The following is a 24,409-nucleotide window of genomic DNA, read 5'->3' as shown; positions in this document are numbered from 1 at the left end:
TCTGTGATGCCCCCTCTTCTGTCTCTCAAGGTGCTGCAGTACAGCACAGACTGGGAGAAATGCGCTGCAGAGCTCTAGGACGCCTAAATGGTTAATTTTCTCTGTATGGCTTTATTCTAGAGCTCTCAAGATGTGCTGCAGACGTTTTATTTTCCATTGAAGTCCCTCAAAGCTCTGTAAAACTAAAACTCTGGAACACGATAGGGAAAAATGTCCTTTTTATGTGTTTCTTGCAGGGTAAAAGGCTCTGGATGCAAATTGTAGCCAATAAATCATGTTAATACAAAACATTAAAAAACAGCCCCCCTCCCTTGTTTTACTTGGGCTTACAAGGCAATGATTTAATAAATACATTGAATGAATAGTTGATAACTGGATAAGAAGGAGGTTGTATTTTCTTAAAAGTCTTGAAAATAAATTTGGCTATTAGGCAGTTGCTTCCAAGGCCAAAACTAACTCCTTGGGAGACTAAAAAAAAAGGGGGGGTAAAAAAAAGGCTGTTCATTTTTTTCTCTTTGGTGCCAGTTTGGATGTCATCTGTTTCCTTGGTGACATTGTTCAGCCCCCAAAGCCCCTGGGCTCCTGGATTGTAAGAGAAAAGCATGCTATTTCTGTACAGTCATTTATCACTGTCACCACATAATGATTCCCCTTGCAGCTCCTTATTGATGTTTGTAATTGCATTATCTCATAAAGGGGCATGATCAATGAAACTGAGCCATGCTTTCTGGGGTCAGAAGATGGCAAAGTACTGTTTGTCCCCTTTAATACAACAGCCACTCATTATCTTTAAGACTGTATTCAGAAAAATAGAATCTGCTCTGCAACTGACCCTGTGGAACACCCTTACACTTTTTCCCAAAATTTCGTTTTCGTCACTTTTTTTTCGCCAAAATTATGCACCAGAACTGTTTGTTTTTTAATCCAAAATCCAAATAAGCAGCCCTGTTATGCAGTTTTCCGTGTCAAACAAAGGTAAAATTCTATATATATATATATATATATATATATATATACACACACACACATATATATATCTGTATATATATATATATATATATATATATATATATATATATATATATATATATATAAACAAAATAGATATATATATATATATATATATATATATATATATATATATATAGATATATATAATAATGTATATAACCCACACACTTTTAATTTGTGATTTATACCAACCTATGTCTTTTACATATATATGGGTGTGTGTATTTTTTTCATTTTCATATTTTCAAAAAAAATATATGTAGAATATTAAAATGTTAAAGTTACCAAAACAGAGATTTTGTTTTATAGTGTGTTACATGTAAAAGGAGTGCTGATATCAAGTCGATTCTATCTTCCAGATCTAATCACCCGTTTAATTATGCCAGGTGAGGAAATCATATTTAGGCACTAATCCCAAGCCTTTGTTTTAGAATAGTGACAGTTACAATAAGGGGATTCATTAATCACTGCAACCTCCCATTATGTGTTTGGACCCAGCACAAGAGAAGAAGGGGGCAGCAGAAATGATCTAAAATAAGGATTTGCAGAGGGATAGAATATAACCTAATCACTGGGGGACAGGTTTGTATTTAATCCTGGGGAAATAAAGTCATCCTGATGCCACAGACCAAATGGACAGGACATTAAAAAGGACTATCTATGTATAATTACAGATAGTCTATTCTTTATTAGGCTGTCAAATGAGATCTCTAAATAAGGAAAAATGGTGTGTTCAGCTTGTGTTTGCCTGTGTTTGTAGTAGAAAAACAGGATCTCTTTTTCGGGGTAGGAAACTAAAATGTATTTTATTCTGCCAGTTTTCATTAGGAAAAGCCTGGTATTGTCAAAGGAAAAAAAAAAGAAGTTATTGCCTAATGAAGTGTGAACGACTGTTTTATAGAAAGAAATACATGAAAAGAAGCAAGTCTTAAGCATTATTTAAAATGTGTTTTTAAGAAAGTTCAGAAATGTCATCTGTACTTCAAAAATATTGGACTATATATAAAATAAAGTAATCATTTTTTTTTATTAAAGTGTAAAATTGTATATTGCATTTTCTTCACTTGTTATTAAACAAAAATACTAATAATTCAAAAGGGAAATGTATCAAATGTGCCATATGTAACCAAAAGCCGTAAAGTGTAAAGACGTGTGCACATAACAATCCATATTTGCATTCATCCACCATGGTTTATGTCAACAGCATGGACTGTTAGATATATTATTCCAAATAGCGAATTGGACATTAACCCCTTGTTGACCGATTTTTGTCTTGCTGTCCAAATATCCTTTGGCACATAAACGGTTATTTTATTTTATTTTTCCCTAAACACATGTTTGTGATTTGGTATATCTAAAAACAAATAAATGATGTACAATATTTACATGCTAAGTTTACAGAACTATTTCTTCATTTCCCCCATTCTCATTAGAAAAAAATATAACACAATAATACAAAAACAGCGGTTTAATTTTTTTCTTACAAAAGGCTTTTTTTTCCTCCTCTTTTTTCGTTTTCTGCTCAAAGAATCTGCTGTTTTAATTTAACCCTGTGATGTCCTGCTCTCGGGTTTGATAAAAATGCACAACTTTATTTCTGGTTTACATTTAATTGCAAATTAAACACTTCGTTCTATATTAAAATGTAAGTACGCATAGAGAAATTTCAAAATCTATATTATAAATAAAATAAATACAATTGTATTACAATATAATATTATAATATATACTATAGATATGTGTATATATATATATATATAAATATACAAATATATATATATATATATATATATATATATATATGTCAAATTGTAATTCGAAAATCTTATAGAACAATCAATGGACAAAATATTTGAATTTTTTCAATTTTTTCAGGACTCATCTTCATGCATCATATTGATTAAACTAAAAAAAATAATCAAAATCAAAGGCTAACCGACCCAAAGTGACATCCAGTTAACATTCGGCTCTACAGGAGGTGAGGATTTACTTGGGATTTTCCCCTTGACTCTTCACCATTGCCTGGAAATCTGGTTTCCATCTCAGCAGAGACCAGTCTCTTACAGATTATATTAGCAGAAAAATTCGTTGACAGACAAATAGCATAAACAAAATTCGTAGTTCTTTGGATATTCTCCTTCTTAGAAGTTTGGGGTTTTTTTGCGGAGGATTCCCCATAGATTTGAGGTGTCAAGTCCTTGGCTCCTAGTTGCTGCTTGTCCTCCTCTCCCGGGTGGTGGCTGCTTGTCTGTCCTCAGGCAGAAGGATGGTGATTTGAATAATTTTCTGCCCTGTTCTCTGATAATATAGACCCTTGTCATCGATTCCTGCACAAAACCTGGCGAATACTATCAGCAACTGCTGTCAGGAGAGTTGGATTAGCTCCCTGGGAGGTAATCTGTACATTTTCTTAATTTCCAGAGGGGAAACCAGACACTAAAACAAGAGGGCAGAGAACAAGCAACAAAGCCGACTAAGGGTGCATAGAAGACCAAGGAACTGTGTTATCGCAATGTATTCTCAGCTACGAAATGTACTCAGCAAGCGGATCAGTCCCTCCTTATGCATGTTTGACCCTATATATATCTATATCTATATATCTATATATCTATATTTATATATATATATAGATATATATCTATATATATATAGATATATATATCTACATCTATATATGAATATATAATGATGTAATATATTATTCTCAACTACCTGCATATGTATGCTTGTATATGTATGCTTATATATATCTATTTCTATCTCTCTCTCTCTATATGTGTATATATATATATACACATATATATACATAAATATATATAAATGACTGCACTCTAATGACTACATGTTTATGTCTTTATAGGGTGTCTGAGTCATCGTCGTTATAGGCAGGGAACCACTTATATATCTGATGTATATAACTAGGCATGCCCTTTATTTTTTGACTCTATATACATGGAGGTGTCTATTGCTTTGAACCTTGTTGCCTTGGAGGAGGGGATCAGTAAAGACTGCAGGAGAAATCTAGGCTGATTGTTGTTATACCTGAGGAGGATGAAGTGGCCAAAACGTGGACAGTTCAAGCCACCCACACATAGTCACATAAATCTGAGAGATTTCGGTAACCTGGAGGGCTGCCCCAATACACTTCAGATGGGCTGACATTTCAACATAAATAGGTTAGGAAATGAGAGGAAAATGGGAATGTCTAGACAGGAAAACTTATTGTGTTCACTCTGTACTAGAAAGCTAATGTAAAAATGAAATTGAGGGTTTTTTTTCCTTTGGGGTTACGGGTTTAAAAAGTCTTAAATGATAGTGTATATGCCAAAGGTTGGAAATAAATCATAGGAGGCTATTTTTTTTGTCCTTAGTTCCATGCATTTTAGTAAACAGAATGGGCAGAGATATCTGAATCTCCTACACCCAACTGTTCCTTTTCCTTTCTAAAGGAGAAAAAAATGGGAGAGTGAGAAAGGGCAAGGAATCATTTGCACATGTAAATAAATATATCAATTTACACAGAGTTATTAACATTGTGTGCGAATAAATGGTCTGTTTCTAAGTGACATATGTAAGTTTACAAGATCTTTTCTGGGTTATTAAATAAAACAAACTGTATAGTAAACACCCAGCAGCTGGAAGGTCTTTTAGCAGCCCTTCCTTCATTAGATCTCTAAAATCATTAAGTGACAATGCCTGGAGCGCTCCCTTGTTTATGTGATAGAATACTGATTTGTCGGCCACATTGCATCTGTATGGACTGGCATGAGCTCTACAGACTGCTAATGGTTGCAGAATTAATAAGGGTATTCGTTATTGTCATGGTGCAGGTTGGTGACCATCTGAGGAAATAAGATATGTCGCTCAATCTATTCTGAGACATTTCTGTCAACACCTGAGTAGTACAGAAATAATATGGACCTTCTGCTTGCTACACCAAATGTCTCCTTTCTTTTTATAATACATCACTCCCCTCCCTCCTCATGCAAGATCTCCTGCAGAAGGCTAAAGGAATTAAGGATGACCTTGGCAGCTGATTGCCAAGGTTAGATCAGACTAGGCTGCTTCAGGTGTCAGCATAGGCTTAGCCTGCTCATCTCCTCCTCACCTGATGTGATCTGATCCAATAATAGTCACAGTGTTAGCCTTTAATGAGGAGCCCTGTGAGCTCTTATGGGCCCCCACCTGCTCTGTACAATAATACCAACAGACCTACAGAATGCCAACATGCAGTCAGCATCCTCTTCCTATTTTTCTTTCAGATGTTCAGAAATATCATGTTTCACGCTCACAATAAGCACTTATTCAAACTTGTCTTTGATCCATACATGCCAAGAAAATCACTTGACAGTCAGGACTGATGGAAGGAGAATGGATTAGGTAACAGAGTATAATCAACAGTTTGGCATTTACTTTCTTTCTTTTTTGTTTAGGTATGTTTGAAAAAAGTGAAAAATAAGACAATTCTTTTTCAATCATAAAATATGCTTTCTTTCATTCATAAAAATCACTATAATAATACATGTCATTTTAAACACATCTATATTCTTTACTTAATGCATCGGTTTGTCTTGTCTAGTTTTGTCATACCTTTAGAATATATGTATTGTAAGAAGCCCTGCATACGTTATTGGCGCTATATAAATAAAAGATAATAATAATGGACAAAGTTATAATAATGAAAAAGAGTGAAATTGTATGGTTCTAATAATTACTTTTCACCTTCAAAAGATTGGAACTGCCCTGCTTGAAGAACATTTTTATTAGACATACAAAAGCAATTGGAATTAAACTTAATGTTTCTGTGTTTTGTTCTACTATATTATCTGCTAATTGGTTCGTTGTTGAAATAATAAGGAGGAGGCAAGCTCGTGGCATCCAATCTGTTTCAGCCATGCCTGGGAATATTTTGATATAGATGCCAAACAGTGAAGTGGTTAACTTCAGCCAATAATATAGAAATGATGCTCATTTAACATGGCTGAGGTTTATGCTCTCTCAATGTATTCAATTCCCGAACACTACTTGCGCATATACAAAAATAATAATAATAATAAAATATATATATATATATATATATATATATATATATATATATATATATATATATTCCAATGATAGTTACCGGCACTCCAGGGACTTCTATAAATAATTACATGAAACCTCCAATTTTCTGGTCAACGTTTCAGTCTGTTTTATTGTAGACTTTCATCAGGACATCCTGACCTAAAACAGTATTTTCTCACTCTCTCGCATTCTCATGCTCTCCCACACTCAACTTCCGCTTATCCTTGTGTGTTCAGTCGCACTTCCAGAAAAGGGCGGAGCTTCCGGCCATCGGACGGGGGAGAGGCTGTCCCTGTGACTTCGCTCTTTTGCGAAAGTACCTTAAGAAGTCTGAATATTGCAGACAGATCTGCAGAGAAAATGAGGTGCAGAAATGTGCCTCTTCCTCTGTGAATCTGCAATATTGGGGCTTCTTTGTGTACTACAAATGAGCAGAGTCACGGGGACAGCCCCTCATTCCTCCAATCAGGGGAACGGAAATTTATGGATTTGTATAGCACCATCATATTCCGCAGTGCTGTACAATGAGTAGATTTAGGCAGCCTTGGCTGATTCTTTGTCTTTATGTAATCACAAACAGACTCAATGATGTTGAGATCAGGGCTCTGTGGGTGCCATACCATAACTTCCGCGACTCCTCGTTCTTAGTTATGCTGAAGACAGTTAATGACTTTAGCTCCATGGGTCATTGTCATGTTGCAGAATAAATTTGGGGCCAATCCCTGATGGTATTACATGATAGATAAGTATCTAACTTTGCAGGCCCAAACTTGAAAAAACCTCACCATGTGTAACTGTTGCCTCCAAACACTCATTTTTGTATCGCCCTTCGATGAACCAATTGCTTTCTGCTACCATTTATCTGCACCCCAGTTCCTATGTTTTCGTGAATAATTGAGTTGCTTGGCATTGTTTCCATGTCGGAGGCATGGTTTTTTGGCCACAAGTCTTCCATGAAGACCACTTCTGACAAGATGTCTCCAGACAGCAGATGGGTGTACCGGGATCCCACTGTTTTCTGCCAATGCTGAGCTGATAGCTTCTGATTGGTTGCTGGAGTCAGCTGACTAGGCTCAGCCAATCAGGGGCTGCCCCTAGCCTCCTGATTGGTTGGTGGTGTCACCTGGCCTGGGCTGACCAATCAGAGAGAGGCGAACCTGGGCCGGCTGCTGATTGGTTGCTGGCACCTGGCCTGGGCTGACCAATCAGAGAGAGGCGAACCTGGGCCGGCTGCTGATTGGTTGCTGGAGTCAGCTGACTAGGCTCAGCCAATCAGGGGCTGTCCCTCAGCCCTAGCCTCCTGATTGGTGGGTTATGTCACTTTATTATTAATTATGAATTATTAAAGGAATCATTAATAACGAGATGATTTTTTTTGTCATTTGTATTTACGGGCACCAAGGTAATTGCAACACAGTTAACAATTGCCACCGCTTTTGCCATTACCAGCGTGGGAACAAGGCGGCAGTGGGCGGATTTGAACTTACGAGCAGCAGTGTGGAAGGCAAACACCTTAACCACAACTCCAGGTCAGAGACTCTGGCATGCACCTCTCTCTCTGTAGCGTATCGGTTTAGGTGTTGGCATGATTTTGGTTTAGGTTATTCTTGAGGTTCTGGGTTCAATTCCCTAAGGCTTATTTTTTACGTGGATCACCACATAGACCAAAATTTAAGCCATCTTGTCTCTGCCCCTACAAGACACCATTCTTTAGTTTATTTAGTGTGTTTGTTTGGAAGTCAGGCCAGCTAAAAGACTGTATTGGGGTGAAAAACTAAAGTAGTTTATTTAGTGTGTTTGTTTGGAATTCAGGCCAGCTAAAAGACTGTATTGGGGTGGAAAACTAAAGTAGTGTTTTTTCTGAGCCATTACCACCTGGCTCTGTGGCCTAATGGCTAAGGTGCTGGCCATCATGACTTGAGGTTCTGAGTTCAATTCCCCTAGGCTTCAACTGTGTCTGTTCTTTTTTTTGTTTTGTTTTTAAGTAAGCACATAGATCAAAACATTAGCCATCTTGTCTTTGCCCTTACAAGCCACCTTCGTTAGTTTATTTAGTGCATTTGTTTGGGAGTCAGGCTAGCTAAAGGACTGTACAAGCTAAAGGATTGTTTCTGTAGGGCCTTATACCTGTTCTCTGTTGCGCAATGGTTGAGATGTTGGATTTCGTTTTTGAGGTTCTGGGTTTAATTCACTCTAATTGATTTATTTGGTGTGTTTGTTTGGGAGGAAGTCAAGCTACAAGATTGCAATGAGGAAAAAAACCAATGGATTTTTTGCAGGGGACAGGTTTGCTAGTGTCTGTAGTGTACATGTACCCGTCTTTAGTTTATTAATTGTGTTTGTATGGGAGACAATCAAGGTGCCATTCCCATATGGCTGTGTAGAGTAATGGTTAAGGAGCTAACCTAGAGTCCTTAAGGTCCTGGGTTCGATTCCCATCTTGAACTTTCTTTCATTTCTCTTCTACATTGTGTTTTTTTTGTTGTTGCTTGGTGAGGGAGAAAAAAGCTATTGTAAGCAACCAGGTAGACAAAAACACAAGCCACCCAGTTCATGTATTTAAATTGAATGATTTAGTCAAAGGGATTTGGGTCACTCTGTCAGCATTAGTCATTTTCCCCACATTTGGATATTTATATCATCATTCACAGGCCATACAAAATCATCAACTTAAAAAATTACCCCTGCATTGTTTATTTATCCCACCATACATCCCCACATTGTGTATTTATCCCGCCATACAGCCCCACATTGTGTATTGATTTATGTGATGACCCTCAGCCAGCCCTTGTGTATTGTCCTCATCCATTTTCTTTGAGAAATCCAGGTTCTGTGGTTGCAGTGGGATGTGTCCAGGCCAGGGCTTATCTTTGTACAGTATTTCCCCAGTCTCCGTTTTTATATTGCCATTGGCCCCATTCTTTTGTGTTTTAGTTGGTTTCCTGTCTCCACCTTTGCTGTTACTAAAGGCACAAGGTGGCTCAGACCCTATTGTCTCCAATTATACTAATGTCTTTTCCTTCACTTATCATGAGTTGTGCCCTGGAGAACCTGCTCAAAATCCTTTGGCAACGCACAGATTGATGAGAAGCTGGATGAGAAAATCATCTATGAAGCGCATTATGCTTGTCAGAAAAGCATGTTATAAGTTGGTCCTCCACAGTCTACATACCATTAGTAAAAATGTTACAAATGCTAAAATGTTAGATTAGATTTTCAGGGAGCAGGGATAGTGAACAGGTTGGAAAGAGAAGATAGAGGCAGTACCCATTCTTGTTGTTGGTAGTAAAGTGTTGTTTTTCTGCTCCAAGTTGATGGCCACAAAACACCCCCATGTCCGAGGGTCTGATAGCACTGCTGGACACTTTCTGATTGTAAAGTGAAGTTAGCATGATGTGCCTTTCATCATCCTTGGCCAACCACTGCATCTCTGCCCCTCAAGATTGGTAGTTTCTTTGTACTTCTTCAAAAGAGCTTGGGAAGAACATCTGAGAGAGACCTTGCTGATGCAGTATAACTAGCTTGTTTTCTTGTGTATGACTTTTGACATTAAACTGTCTTCAGCAACCTTACCTTTTTAGTCAGTTTGGCTGTTCCTTACACCGTTTTGTTCCTTCTTCACAGCTTTTTCTGGTTCAATTAATGATTGTGTTTTAACCTACATATTAAACTGATGATCATTAACACCTGTTTGGTAGAATTACCGTATTGGCTTGGATATAGGCCACACCCGAATATAGGCCACACCCTTAAAGTTAGGTGCTTTTTTAAGGAAATTTTTTTCTTAGTTAAAAAGAAACGTAGAATAGATATGCTGCCACTCTGCCCCCCCTGAGATATGCTGCCACTCTGCCCTCCACCTGATATATACTGCCAATCTGCCCTCCACCCGATATATACTGCCACTCTGCCCCCCCGAGATACGCTGCCACTCTGCCCCCAAGATGTGCTCCCCCCACGACTTACCAAAGCAGACTCCCATGTGTCTTGCGGGGCCGGCAGGGGACACCTACACAATACGTGTAGACAACTTCCGTTGCCGGCACTTCCGCCGGCATGGGAGATTGTCTAAGCGCATCGTGCAGACGTTCTCCGGCTGCGGCGATGCGCGTAAACAACCTCCGCTGCCGGCATGTCTGCACGATGTTCCCGGCAAGGGAGATTGTTAAAGCACATCGAGCAGACGTGCCGGCAGCGGAGGTCGTTCATGCTCATCGCCGCTGCCGGTGAACGTCTGCACGATGCGCCTAGACAATCTCCCGTGCTGGCGGAGCGCATTGGAGAGTAGGATGCAGGTCCCCTGCACCGCTGCGGGGGATCTGTATCCTAACCCTGCTGCCTGCCCCGGGCGTGTCCCGGGCGTCGGGCGCTAGACTCCGAATATAGGCCGCACCCCCACTTTAAAGACTTAAAGTGGGGGAAAAAAGTGCGGCCTATATTCGGGCCAATACGGTATTTAATCCTACACCTAAGAATTGATGCTGTTTTGAAGGGCGGTCATGCCAAATATCAATTTGATTTAGATGTTTCTTCTGTTCACTCACTTTACATTTTGTTATAAAAAAACCTATTAACATGCCTAATTTTTAACACATTCTTACAGCATTTTTTCACACATGCCTAAAACTTTTGCACAGCACTATATACCATATACATTAGCTGTTTAGTATGATTGCGTCTTACCAATTTACAAAACAAAAATCACCTAATTACTGTCAGACTGAAACAGAGTAATTAAGCGATATTAAAGGAACTTCCAGAAACAATGAACTTTATTCATTTTTCTTTTCTTCAGTTTAAATTGCTCATAAAATCCTATTGCTGCAACAGAAACATTTATATGTAAAATACATGCCGCACTGAGGAGGTATAGTTTTTGCTTGGAGTTTTACTAAAATGAAAGCAATTATATATAATTAATGCTGAAAGGAAAATGAACATGCAGAGGTTTCAGAGATTAAACCATCTGTAACTATCAAGGGAACTTTTTAGAATTTTTTAGTTTAAAAGCCTCATTTATGTAAAGATTATTCAGGAAAACGCAAGGCTAGTTATCCGTTTTAAATCATGTATTTGTCTCCTAAGCATAGTGGGATATTGCTGCAACATGTTTTAGCCATGGGATACAGCTAAAGGTGTATTCGTTTTTTTTTTATTTTGAGGGGGTTTCTGATTCAAGTTTGCTGAAAGACATAATAACATGGTTTCACTAGGGTAAACAAGCAGGCCAACATTTTAATAGTGAGTATATATATAAAAAATAATACATTATTTTTATTATTATTTATTGTTTTATATCGCGCCATCAAATTCCATAGCGCTGTACAATGGGTGGACAGGACACAACAAGTAGTATGTGACATAACAATTTAACTTACAGAGACAACAAGTGAGGAGGGCCCTTTTTATGAACCTTTTGGAGGGTAGGGGCCTTTTGTACAACATGTTCAATTTGTTATTGTACACTGTGGCTTTACCCACATGTCATAATATGTCATAATAACATTTGTTATGGTCTATGGCCTGTGATAATATGAAGAACCACAGGAAAACAACAATCCTTTCTTTACTTGTAAGGCCTAAAATGCCAACGATATCTTAGAAAGGCCATAAATGTCCTGCCCAATTGCCGTTTTGCCTTCTGTTTGTTTTTGGCAGACATTTCATTGATTGGTTCAGTGGCATTACAACAGAGCTGGCAGCAGTCGCAACGGGCCACCCCTGCAACCACTTTTTCCTGTCTCTCCACACTGCTTCAAAATTGCTCAGAAAGAATCCTTGGGTCAAAAAGGCCCTTTCAAAACAATTATGAACCTGCAGAAATACAGACAGGCATGCAGCGGGGTCATGTTACTTCACGTGAACCTGTGGTGAAACCAAGGCTCCTTGCACAGTGTTCGCACCACAATCTGCAGGAAAGGGAAGGAGGTGCGGGCAGGGAGGGAGGGGGTATGTATGTTTGTATGCATGTGCGCAAGTATGTCTTTGCATAAGTGTATGTGACCGTGCATGTCCATGTATGTGTGTATGTGATCATGGATGTCTATGTATAAGTGTTTGTAAGCATGAATGTGTATGTATAAATATAAGTGTATGTGACCATTGATGTGGATGTATGTGTGTGTGTAGATGTGTGTGATGTATAGAGCATGTATGTGGATGTATAATTGTAAGTGTGTAAGTGAGTGCAGTTTCTAGTCACACCTCTGGATTGGAGGACTAGCAAGAGACGCATGTGGAGAGTCTAATTTGAAGTTAATTTTTCTTCTGAGTCTATGGAAACCAATATAGTTTCAGTGTTCCCAAGATCAGTAGCACTGCCCTACACTATTGATCATATACTCTTAATGAAGTAATTAAGTATTTAGTTCTCATATCGTGAACCATATGAACAAAAGATAAACAGAATCTGGAATAATAACCTACAATTGTAATGTTGCACACTTTGTAAGGAACAAATCTAATGATATGTATTTAATCAAAAAGGGATCACATAAATCACAGCATCTACAAACTTTAAATAACCACAAAAGTAGACTTTAGGCCAAGCTATGGCAAATGTGAAGACTGCACCTTAAGCAGTTCAAAGAGTGCATGCTGTATAATCTGATTTCAGAATAATTTGTCACACTGCTAAACTACCTTTAATTATACTTACTGTATGGAATTTCGGAATGATAATTTGCATGTTAGATATTTTACTGACATCCCTTAAGGACATGCCAATTTGCCATAGATTTATATGTTTAAATTTGTCCATTTCTCATAATTCAGCTCAAGCTTGTTATAAAAATGTGTGCCTAACAGAGGTAAAATCTACAACAGTTTAAAAAAACTATTATGATAAATAACTGAACTAAGATTACTTAGATTGAGGGATGATTACAATATGGTCTTCACAGTATGCTAAAGGAGAAACAAATATTTTTCCCCTTGAGCATCAAATACACTGCTTTATACAGTAAAGTAGGTCAAAAACTAGTTTTATCTCCAGTTTTATGTTCCAGTTGAGGCTGCCATTTTTGTCAGTCAGGTAACATTTTGGGTGACCTAAAGTAACTGACCTTACCTTCTCAAACACCACACTAAACTGTTTTTTTTTGACAATGATAATTATATTCGTTCCTCCAAATACTTTAATTTGCCAGAGTCTCCAACTGATGATTAAGACTGAGCCATTCTATCACTTGAACAAGGAGTCAGTGTGTTTGTCTAATAGATTGGGTTAACATAACAGAGCTAGGCCACATACAAAGGGTTAATCTGAAGCTGCCTGAAACCATTATGCAGTCTGATATTAGTATATTAGTACCAAAAAAATACAATTAAAAACAATTACTGTAGATCAAGATCTTTTTTCATTATGACTCTAAAAATAAAATAAAGGCATAAAGTAGTTTCAGCGATTTCACTTATCTAGATTATAAAACTGTTTTAGCAGGGTCCTCCTAACCTCTTGTTTTTGTACGTCAGGTTGTTATGTTATATACTACTTGTTATGCTATTTCTACCCATTGTACCCACTTGGAAAGATACTTGAAAAAAATATTATAAAAAATGCACAATTAATAGATTAATGGTGAAGAGCATATGTTGGGGCTACAATTACACTTCTCTCATTTAATCTGTGTTTAGAAAAAGGTGGTGTTTCCAGCAAAAGCATTATGTTAATTACAAGTAAACATTTTAGCTATATGTCATCAATAAACCATATCCAGTTTCCCATATATTATGTTTATATTATTAAACATATTTTCAAGATGACAAACTATGAGTAGTATCTTAAGCATCAGACATCAGAAACATGCAGTTCTGTTACATTATACAAGAATCAACAATGTTATATTTTTCACTAGATGTTTTTTTACTCTTTAGCAAAAGTTAACAATTTTACTAAACAATGTAGTAAACAACATACTAATAATGTTATATATAGCATATAGCAATCTAATAATATGAAACATTATGATACATTTTAGTGGGCCGTCATACTGAAGGAACAAAATGGAAAGTCAATTAAAAAACCACAGAGATCTGTAATTATTTAATCCAGCAGTTTGAAGCTCCAAATCTGCCGGACCTTGAGCATGAAAGAAACTTAGCCTTGTGAAATTTATCTCAACATCAATGCTCCTTATCTACGTTCAGCACAATCTTTCAGGATAAAGTTGATGGACAACATTGTAAATGTTTCTTGGAACAGACTGCTAATGTAGAAGGGCCATATTCTATTACCTGAAACACATTTTTCAAATTCCTTATGGATTTTTGAAGAAAAATAGGAGACAAAAACCAGTGATAACTTTTTAAAGTAACAGAATCCACTTACCTGACTTTAGAACGGCAGCAATACACATGTAATATCTATAATGAAGTATTAAAACGTACTTTTGCACATACAAAAAATTGTGTTGAAAACAAGAGGAACTAATGCACAATTCTAGATTTAAAAGCTAACTTTTATTTATTTATTTTTTTAGCTTTTCACCTAAAGTTCTCATTTTTTTTGACAGAAAGAGAGAATACACTTTAATTAGATAATCTTGTAAAATTGACTAATTATTTATATGTTTATCTCTTAAATGAGAACACAAGCTTCAGTGGCATCATTTACAAATATAGATTACAACCTATTAAAATCCTTTGTAGATGGCTAGACCAGAGTGATTTCAAAATTAGGCATTTTCATAGTTTATTCAATCAATATTATATAGTTTAATTCGATATGTTGCCTTCAATCTGTCTTCTAGGTACACTTGCTCAAATCAGGGATTTTGTAGGTATATAGTTAGGTGTATGATTAAACAATTATACCACCCAGGTGCTAATGATCATCAATTAAATATGTAATCATTAACTAAAACAGAAACAGCTGGACAAGGAACAGCCAAACTCACTAATAGGGTGAGGCTGCTGATGACAGTTTAATGTCAAAAGTGATACACCATGGGTAGACCGAGCACAGCAACCAGACATAATGTAGTCATACTGCATCAGAAAGGTCTCTCACCCGCAGAAATTTCAAGGCAGACGGGGATTACCAGATGTTCTGCCCAAGTTCTTTTGAAGAAGCACAAAGAAACGGGCAATGTTGAAGATTGTAGACGCAGTGGTAGGCCATTGAATCAAATGAAAGACACGTCATGCTTACTTCCCTTTGGGACCCTGGTACACCCTTCTACCATCTGGAGAAGCCTAGTCAGAAGTGGGCTTGCGGCCATATCTTCAATGTGGAAACAAGGCCAAGCAACTAAACTATTCACACAAACACAGGAAATTATTCTAGACTTGATGACCAAATCATTGGAATTTTAATAAAGACAGGGGGCGGATATTTGCATTGACTTTCTTTACTGTCACCCTAGCAGCAAAGATACAAATAGAACATTTGATAACCAATCATAAAAAAAGATATAACAGTATAAAGATGCACCACGCAAACCATCGAACGGAAGATGAACAGGTAAGTAGACAAAAAAACTTGATCGATGCATCAAAGTTAAGCCTGATAAACAGGAAAACCGGGAATGAAAACTTCACCAGAGGTTTACACTGAAAAATGAAGAGAAACACATAACAGCATCTGATTGCCATAGGTGTAAAATAATGTAAGAATAAGGGAGAATTACCATAAATCTATAAATAATCCAATATAATATCCCACAAAACATTAAGATATAGACATAACAGAATCAAAAAATAATAATATTAATCAAAATAGTGGGCCTCCTGTCGCCTCCTGTCTTTATTAAAATTCTAATTATTCGGTCATCAAGTCTAGAATAATTGTGTAATTTTATGGGAAGACAGGAGGCTCATATTTGCAATTTTAACGTTGGGCTAATAAAGGAAACACAGCCAAAGATAGCGGCCATAAAAATATTTGGCTGTAGCAGAAGGTAGTTTGTTTGCAGAAGGGCTGGAGAGCAGTACAAGACTGAGTATTTGCAGGCAACAGGGAAGCATGGTGGAGGTTCCTTGCAAGTTTGAGGCTGCATTTCTGCAAATGGAGTTGGGGATTTGGTCAGAATTATTAGTCTCCTCAATGGTTAAAAGTACAGGCAGATACTTATCCATCATGCAAGGCCATCAGAGAGGCTTCTGATAGGTTCCACATTTATTCTGAAGAACTATCTTCACCGTAGAGAAGAACAAGGAGTCCTAGAAGTGATGGTATGGCTCCCTGATCTCAAGATCATCAAGTCTGTCTGGGATTACATAAAGAGAGAGACGCAGCTGAGGCTGCCTAAATCCGCAGAAGAACTGTTGTTAGTTCTTCAAGATGGTTGAAACAATCTTGCCAAATCATTAAAACTGTGTGCATGCGTACCTAGAAGAATTGATACAAGAATTGATACTGTGTTGATGCAAAGGGAGAAAGTTAACTATTATATATATATATACACACGCTTCCATTCAAAAGTTTGAGGTCTCTTAGAAATGTCCTTGTTTTTGGACAAAAATCATATTTTGTCCATTAAACATGAAATTAATCAGAAATACAGCACAGACTGTGTTAATGTTGTAAATGACTATTGTAGCTGGAAAGAGCTGATTTTTAACTGAATATCTTCATAGGAGTACATATACCCTTTAACAGCAACCATTACTGTGTTCCAATGGCACTTTGTATTCACAAATCAAAGTTTAGAAAGCCATTTGGCAAGGGCTAGACATGTCCTTCTTTTACATAAAAACAGCTTAGTGACCCCAAACTTTTAAATGGTGTGTGTGTATATATATATATATATATATATATATATATATAGATATATATATATATATATATATATATATATATATATATATATATATATATAGTCATTTACATTTTTCATCCTACAAAAGATTTCTTTTAATTATATAATGTCTCCATAAAGCCTGTGATAATTCTGTTTGGCTTTAGCATCCACTAATTTTCTTGTTATTAAGGATAAGCTATCTGAAAGACGTTAATTGGTCTTTGTGCCCAGAAGCTAGTGTGCAGATGGCTAATGGAAGGAGGGGGGCATTATTATCACGTGATAAATGATTTCTTTTTTTTTACCAATGTGACTCCTTGCAAGATTATTTAACCTTTCGAAACATTTTTCAGAACTGATATGAACTTTTTAGAGCTCACCTGTAGTAAGTGATAATACGATGCCTAACAATAAGGACATGCGTTAACATTTTGGGAGAGTATTTACAGTTTATTAATCTGTGTTTGAAGTCAGGTGCCATCAAATTCTATGTTTCCATGTACAAGTGCTAATTGCATGTACAGACACGAAACATGGCAGGGTTCTGAAATGGGATAATATAGACATAGGTGCATTTATGTCCCTTTGAAGTATTGCAATGCCACTTATTCAATAGTTATTGCAATCTGAGAGCTCTTGGATATCTTAGGCCCTTTTGTTACTTTGAACAATGTACCTAGGAGTGACAATATGTAGACCCACTTCTCATGGGAATATCAGCTGTATCTCACTGGTGTGGCTCATAAATTCACCAGCTGTTAGCTGGTTCTCTTGGAACCGAAAAATTACACTGGTGTCCACTGGGATAATCTCGATACACATATGGAAGATTTTCTTCTATAATACCATAGGTTTAATGGGACAACATAGAACAAAATATTGGAATGAAAATATTAGTTTTGGTCATCCAAATCCAAAGACCTTCTAGGCCTCTTAATTGAAAGTATCGTCAAAAGACAAACGTTCAAGAGAGCTTTTATTCAGAACACTCATGTTGAAATGAACACAAACGGTAACAAGGTTTATTGTTCGGCACTCTTTCACATGGTTAGGCCTAACATATAGATAGGATAATCAATAAATAAGAATGTGTTACCTTATTCAAAATTGTCCCACCAACATGTCTTTTGGAGCTGCTGTATCTGAGAACAGTCCTGTTATCAAATCAAATTGTCATCATCATTTATTAATAAAAAGTGCCATCAATTTTCGTCGTACTCGATCCAGAACGTAGGGTTTGGCGAGCTCAAAATGATTGAAAAATAATTTTCTACCGTGACAGTCCTTAGTCAAACATCTGCATAGAGGCAGCACATTTTGTCTGGAAGAGAATAACAAATGAAATGATACATAGAAAGAAAAACAAAAATGCAATATGGTAGTGATGTTTTCCTAAAACCCACAGAGCTTCAAGCGTCTCCATTATGTAGATGATGTATGAAGATACCCCCCTCCATACCTTTCTGGCTCATATATTGGTCATGGGGAAGTGCACTAGGCAGATTATTTATCTGAAAATTCTTGTCTTACTCCAGGACGGATTAAACAGCTCTTCCCGGAATGACGCAATATTACTGTAAGCAAGCCAAACAAGAAAAAGTTTCACAACCGAACTAATTTTCATTTGTAGAAAAACATGATTTAATATCAAAAGCAAAATATCTTAAAACAGCAGGTGGTGAAGAGCAAGACCATACACGCTTTCAAAAAACCAAATAACAAAGACCAAAAGTGTTGAGCTACTGCAATGAATCTTCTTTTGATCCAATAAAATTTCGTGTCAGCTGAATATTTATAGTTTTCAAACGCTGCCAACTAATAAGCTGTTATATAGCAACATGTTTAATGAACAATTGTGCTCCAAGCGTAATTTTAACCCAACATAACCATCTCTTACAGAGGTAAGTCACAGAGGCCAACTGGAACTTGAATTGCTATAGGAACTCTTCCTCCTGATAATATAAACAAACGGATGTGATGACAGGATGTCATGAGACAAATTTTATAGCTTTCCCTTCTTTTTCTTTCTTTCTCCCTTTTTTTTTAGTACATCTAATGGAATGTACATATGAGTTCCTGCCCTAAACATCTAAAGTTAAATTAATCAAAACATTGACAGTTAACTTGTTCTAGGCAACTTTAATGCTATAGATGAGACAGATTTTTTTTGTCAACTGCTTATTCGTAATGCAAAGAGATTTCTTAGACATCTGCAAATACAGATGTTGATATGTAATGCCTTGCATAGTTTTTTGACATACTGCCGCTATTCCCATGAAGGATTCAGGCTGTCCTTTTAAGGAAATAACCTTTAGTTTTACGTTATGGTAAACATTTTCTATAATATTTCTATTACATTGTTTGTAGCCTTTATGTCTCATTCGAATCAGGACATGATTTTGAAAAATTATATATGCTTATGTATAGGTAAACATCCTTAAGCAAATAACATTTTTATATTTAGTAGTATTGACAATTAATTGCAAAATATCGTAGATTTTGTGTAATGAGTAAATATTTGTCGCAAGTAGGGTGACAACACGTCCCAGAATGAGAGCTCTCCATAGAGGTGGATCTTGGGGTGGCATTTTAAGAAGCCGTTCCGGGCTGTCGGAAGGAAATTATGCCAGTCAGAGGCATTTAATAATGCTTGTGGGCGCGTGCCAGCATGGCTCAATAATTTTCCTTGGCGCGCCAGCCCTGCTCAATGATTTTCGAGGATGGAGCCAGCGCCAGTGTGGAAGTGGGAACCCAGCAAGGTGTCAGGTCGTGTGAAGGACAAAGTCTTCAGTAAGATATGTTGGAAAACGGGGGACATGGTTGGAAAAAGGAAGTTTTTTTGGGGACATGGCTGGCAATGGGAAGCTGGGGCAAAGATAGCTATGGAAAGGTATTTAGCAACAAAGGTGACTATGGGAAGCTGGGGACAAAGATGACTATGGGAAGCTGTTTAGTGACAGAGATGGGAAGCTAGTTATATAATGTACGCCTGTGTCTGTGATCTCATCTGCTTCATAGTGTGTCCCTGAAAGGCAAAAATAGAATGTGGCACCTTAGTCACATGGTTGAAATGTGCTGCTCTACATGGACAAAACATCAATTGCACATTACCAATAAATCTTACCAGATCTGCTATTTTATTCTTTCCTCTGAAGGTTTAATCACATAAAAAAACACAAAGCCTTGTTTTCAGTTTCTATGGTAACAACCTATAAGTACCTGCGTTTGTATCACATCACAAGTCTTCCCAACAAAAGTGCTAGTATTTCTAATGCTGCATTTACAACTAAATGATGTACTAGTCTTTCTAATACTGCATTTACTACACTAGCTTTAATTATAGATGACATAACACATATATTAAAATACAATCAAGTATATAAAAAAGCAAGGACCTATAGATGCAGACTGTTGACATACAAGCTAAGTTTGACTCATCATAGCAGTCACTGTGGAGATCTTGTAATGGGGATGAAAACACCGAAACTATATATTCTGTAGCCTTGATCTACACATTGTATAAAAAGTGAAAATTAGTAATTACACAAAAAATACACAGAGGCATAAGGCTGTCAATTTATGGCTGCAGCATTTAAATTAAACACTGCACTGTTTACTGGTTCGGTAGAACATTATGGTTTTTTTTTACATAAACCACAAAACTTGACAATTCAAATAATAATTCATAATAACCTATTTTAATTACTAATAATCAGAGCATTTATAAGCAGGCGCCCCCTGTCTTCACTATCTCTTTTAACCCGTGTCTTGTCAAACACCAATGGCTGTGGACAAACCCCAACACCACAGGTCCAGCACACTTTTCACTCAGAAAAACACAATGGTTCATCACCACAAATAACCTCTGCTTCATATTTAAGTTGCCCTCACCCCAGGGGCAGCACACATGAACTCTTGCAAAAACAAAAGAAAATGGCTCCCACCGAGCAGAGCCTTCTGAAGTCCACCTTAGCTAACCCCCTAAGGGCTGTACCCCTAGACCACCCCCTTCAATCCCTATATTACCTCCCCCCAACATGTAGTCCTTCCGACTAGATGCTCCTGAGGCTCTCTTTCTAATACCTGATAATTTACTATTCTTGTGCTACAAAGTACCCATAATTCAACTCAAGTAATATGTTATTCAATAGCAAACAATAAATAAGAATAGCTGTCTTGAGTAGTAGTGTAAGTTGATCGGGACACTGGCCTTAAAACACCAGGGAAATAATGGGAGTTATATGCAACTGGAGTAGTACCGTTAAATAAGTCCAAGTGAAAAAGATCAGATCTTTATGAAGACAGTTTTTCAGGTGCAAATATAGCAGGGATAAACTTTAAGAACGTAGATATTCAGCTGTTTTGTTAGAAAAGATAAGAGACACCGGGTGATGATAAATAATGTGTAGGAAAGTATTCAAGGGCTGCGAAACGATGAGTGAAATGAGTTTAAGGCATGAGAGGGCAAAAAAGGTCAATCTTAAAGGGAATTGTGGGAAATTATCGCAGTACTGAGAGATTAGTGACATACCTAGAACAGTGAAAGTATATTGAATCTTAACCGTTTGGGGCTTTAGAAGGCTATTACGGATATAGTCTAAATGAGCTAAAAACTAGATGAAATATTTAATGGAAAATTGTCAAGATATGTCCATCATCATATTGTGGTGAACCTTTTGTCATTCCAGATAAAGGTGCTACATTTATTTTGTCTGTTAGATCTGCATTAACACACATATGGAAAATAGAAGACATCAAAATACATTATTAATAAACCATAACATTCATATATATTAGTAAGAACTACAACACAGAGCAGGGCAGTTTATGTACAGTGAATCCCATTGGATAGTAAAGTCAAATGAGTTAATAACAGGAGATTACAATAGTATTTCCAGACAAAGCATATAAAATATGGTTTAACACGTTAAGAAAATATTAGAAGATATGGAGTTTTCAGACCAAGTTTATCTGTATAACTTTCAAAAAAATTAGATTAAGGAGAAGGAATTCCTACCATCTTGGCAAGAATCGTACACAATCATAGACAAAATTTAACTTGTGGTTTACATGATTTAGCTTCCCAAGAATGGAACAATGATCGACAAATGGGTGCACACATTCACTCTCACTCGCTCGCTCTCCCACACTCTCATTCTTGTTCTCTCTCATGCTCTCTAAATGTTTCTCTAACTTCTCTACCGACCACTTCCACTTCTGGTGACCGCTTCCCCATCTTCCTCTGCATCTTCTTGTTCTTCATCTTCTCTATTCTATCTTCCAGCCCTAATCTGCTATCTTCTTTCTTCGTCTGCATCTCCGTGGACATAACCCGGTGGCAAATTCTGCTTAAATGGTGACTCTGTAGTGACATCCGCCAATCAGGGGAGAGGATGTTGCTGTCATTTTGCTCTCACGTGAACTGAAGGCAATATGGCAGTGCATGCAGAGATGTCCTCTCCCCAACATTTACTCCAATATTTCATATAGGTCAAACATCTGCATAACTCTTGCAATATCCACATCTTTCATTTATTATTTGTACTTGCATCTGACCAAAAGCACCATAACAGACACTTGTTGTTCTTCTGACCAGATCCTTTACCTGATCTTTCTGGTATTTGACTGTCATCCTAAGAAGAGTGCTGGTAATTACCACCTCTCCATAACAAGAAGGGAGCAAGAATGGTCACAAAGCAGTTCATAATCAGAAACCCATAATCACACTCACCTCATCTTCCTTATATCCTCTTCTATCATAGTCTGTGACGAGTTGGCTGGGATTGCAGGAGAAGTAAGCTGTTGGCCTGCTGTGTCTGATTTTCCAACTCCTCTGACTTCCAAAAGCCGGCCCTGGGGATCTGGACCAGACAACAGCATGCCTCTGCATCTTTGCTTGCTTGTTACTGACTGTGGTAGAGGGATAAATTACATAGTAATATTGGCCATATTCTGCATTATTTAGTTAGAATCTAACTCAGATTATAAAGTAACCAGATCTATTATTCTGTATTGATTGCTTGTGAAATTTGTTATGGTAAAGGATATTGTACACAACGTATAGTTTCGTAGGTATGTTATATTTTAACAATGGGAATTCTGACTACAGCCTCTCCCCTGACTCATTCTTGGATACCCAGAACACAATTTGCCAATTTACGCCTGATTCACGTTATTTGGGGCCTCCATTCACGCAGTCCCTTCTAAGTGACTGATACATTTTTATATTGCTAACATGTTCTATGTGGGATTATAAAAATACTTTTTCAAATTGTGTTATCTAAGACATATGCATCAATGATCAATAGATGTTTCACCAAACCTGTTGGGCAGGGTGAAGCAGTAAACATCTACACAATCCTAGTGCAAATCCATTAAGTTGTGCTTAAGATGTCACAATAATTTACTCAAAACTTGATGATAGCTTAAAATGTTATCATATTATCTTATTACATAATATTTACATATTGCCTGTTGGCAAATATAGACATTTCAAATGAAGAAGAGAGAGAGAGATAGAAAGAAAGAAAGAAAGAAAGAAAGAAAGAAAGAAAGAATGAAAGAAAGAAAGAAAGAAAGAAAAAGAAAGAAAGAAAGAAAGATAGAAAGAAACAAAGAAAGAAAAAGAAAGGGTAAAGGCTTGTGACAGTTTATCAAAATGATATGGTATTTGCAAAATTATCCTCAAATACTAAACATATGACTGAAATTAAGCTGGCTTAATTGTTATCTAACGTCTCCTTTATAACAGTATTATGTGAGAAAGCAAAGATTCCGTTTTCTGTGGATTTGCACAGTAATAGTCTTTATGCTTCAGAATTTATGGACCATGGACAGTTTATAGGAAACGATGTAGTTCATCAGAGAATCAGACTGATGGAACACAGGGGAATATTCTACACAGGAAGTTAGGTTTTAAAACAATACTTATGTTGATAGAACTGTTTTTCACGCTATCTAAAACAGTAGGGAAGCCAATGGCCACTTACGCTTAAGCATAAATATATTTATAAGTCAATCAACTGTTCAATAACCAATGAATATACCTAGGAAAATAAAGTAAAAGGCAGATCAAGGATTTTTTTTTAAATAAAATCTATTAGCAAAACAGCTTTCTATCATCGATAAATAATGCTGTAGCTACAGAAATATAGATGTGTTGTATTACTTTTGCCAATCATAAGAAAAGGAATTGAAAGCCAATTAAAAACAGCTAACAGACCAGTATGTTACGAAACTACATAAACTATAATACAAATGTACACAAATCACACCTATTATTATTGTTTATAAAAAATAAACCAAAAAATAAGCATGACTTGTAGACTCTAGCACTCGGATGTCCAAAAAGGAGGAGGAGCCCCAACAAAGCAAGCAAAAAACGAAGCAAAGCTACAAATGTTTGTTTGCATTTAATTGTTTTTTTCACTCTCTTTCTCACTCTTTTTTCACTCTTACTCAATGTCTCCCTACCTTCTCTGCCAACCACTTCCATGTCCGTGTCTCCTTTTCAGCAGCTCTACTCTTCTTGTTCTTCTGTCTTCTTTCCTCTTTCTTCGTTCTTTGGCCTAAGATAACCCTTTGTTGAC

General features: G+C 36.8%; 1 long non-coding RNA gene across 1 annotated transcript; it reads left to right on the top strand.

Annotated features, from left to right (window-relative positions):
* Positions 1-1,482: 1,482 nt before the first annotated feature.
* On the top strand, positions 1,483-1,919 carry LOC128484792 (uncharacterized). The gene is made up of 2 exons (XR_008351198.1): positions 1,483-1,593; positions 1,830-1,919. It is a non-coding gene; the product is annotated as an uncharacterized LOC128484792 (long non-coding RNA).
* The last annotated feature ends 22,490 nt before the right edge of the window (positions 1,920-24,409 follow it).

This window comes from Spea bombifrons, chromosome 3 (genome assembly GCF_027358695.1).
Source record: "Spea bombifrons isolate aSpeBom1 chromosome 3, aSpeBom1.2.pri, whole genome shotgun sequence".
In the NCBI taxonomy this organism is placed as follows: Eukaryota; Metazoa; Chordata; class Amphibia; order Anura; family Pelobatidae; genus Spea; species Spea bombifrons.
Note: the sequence above shows the minus strand (reverse complement) of the source record. Positions and strands in the feature narration are given on the sequence as shown.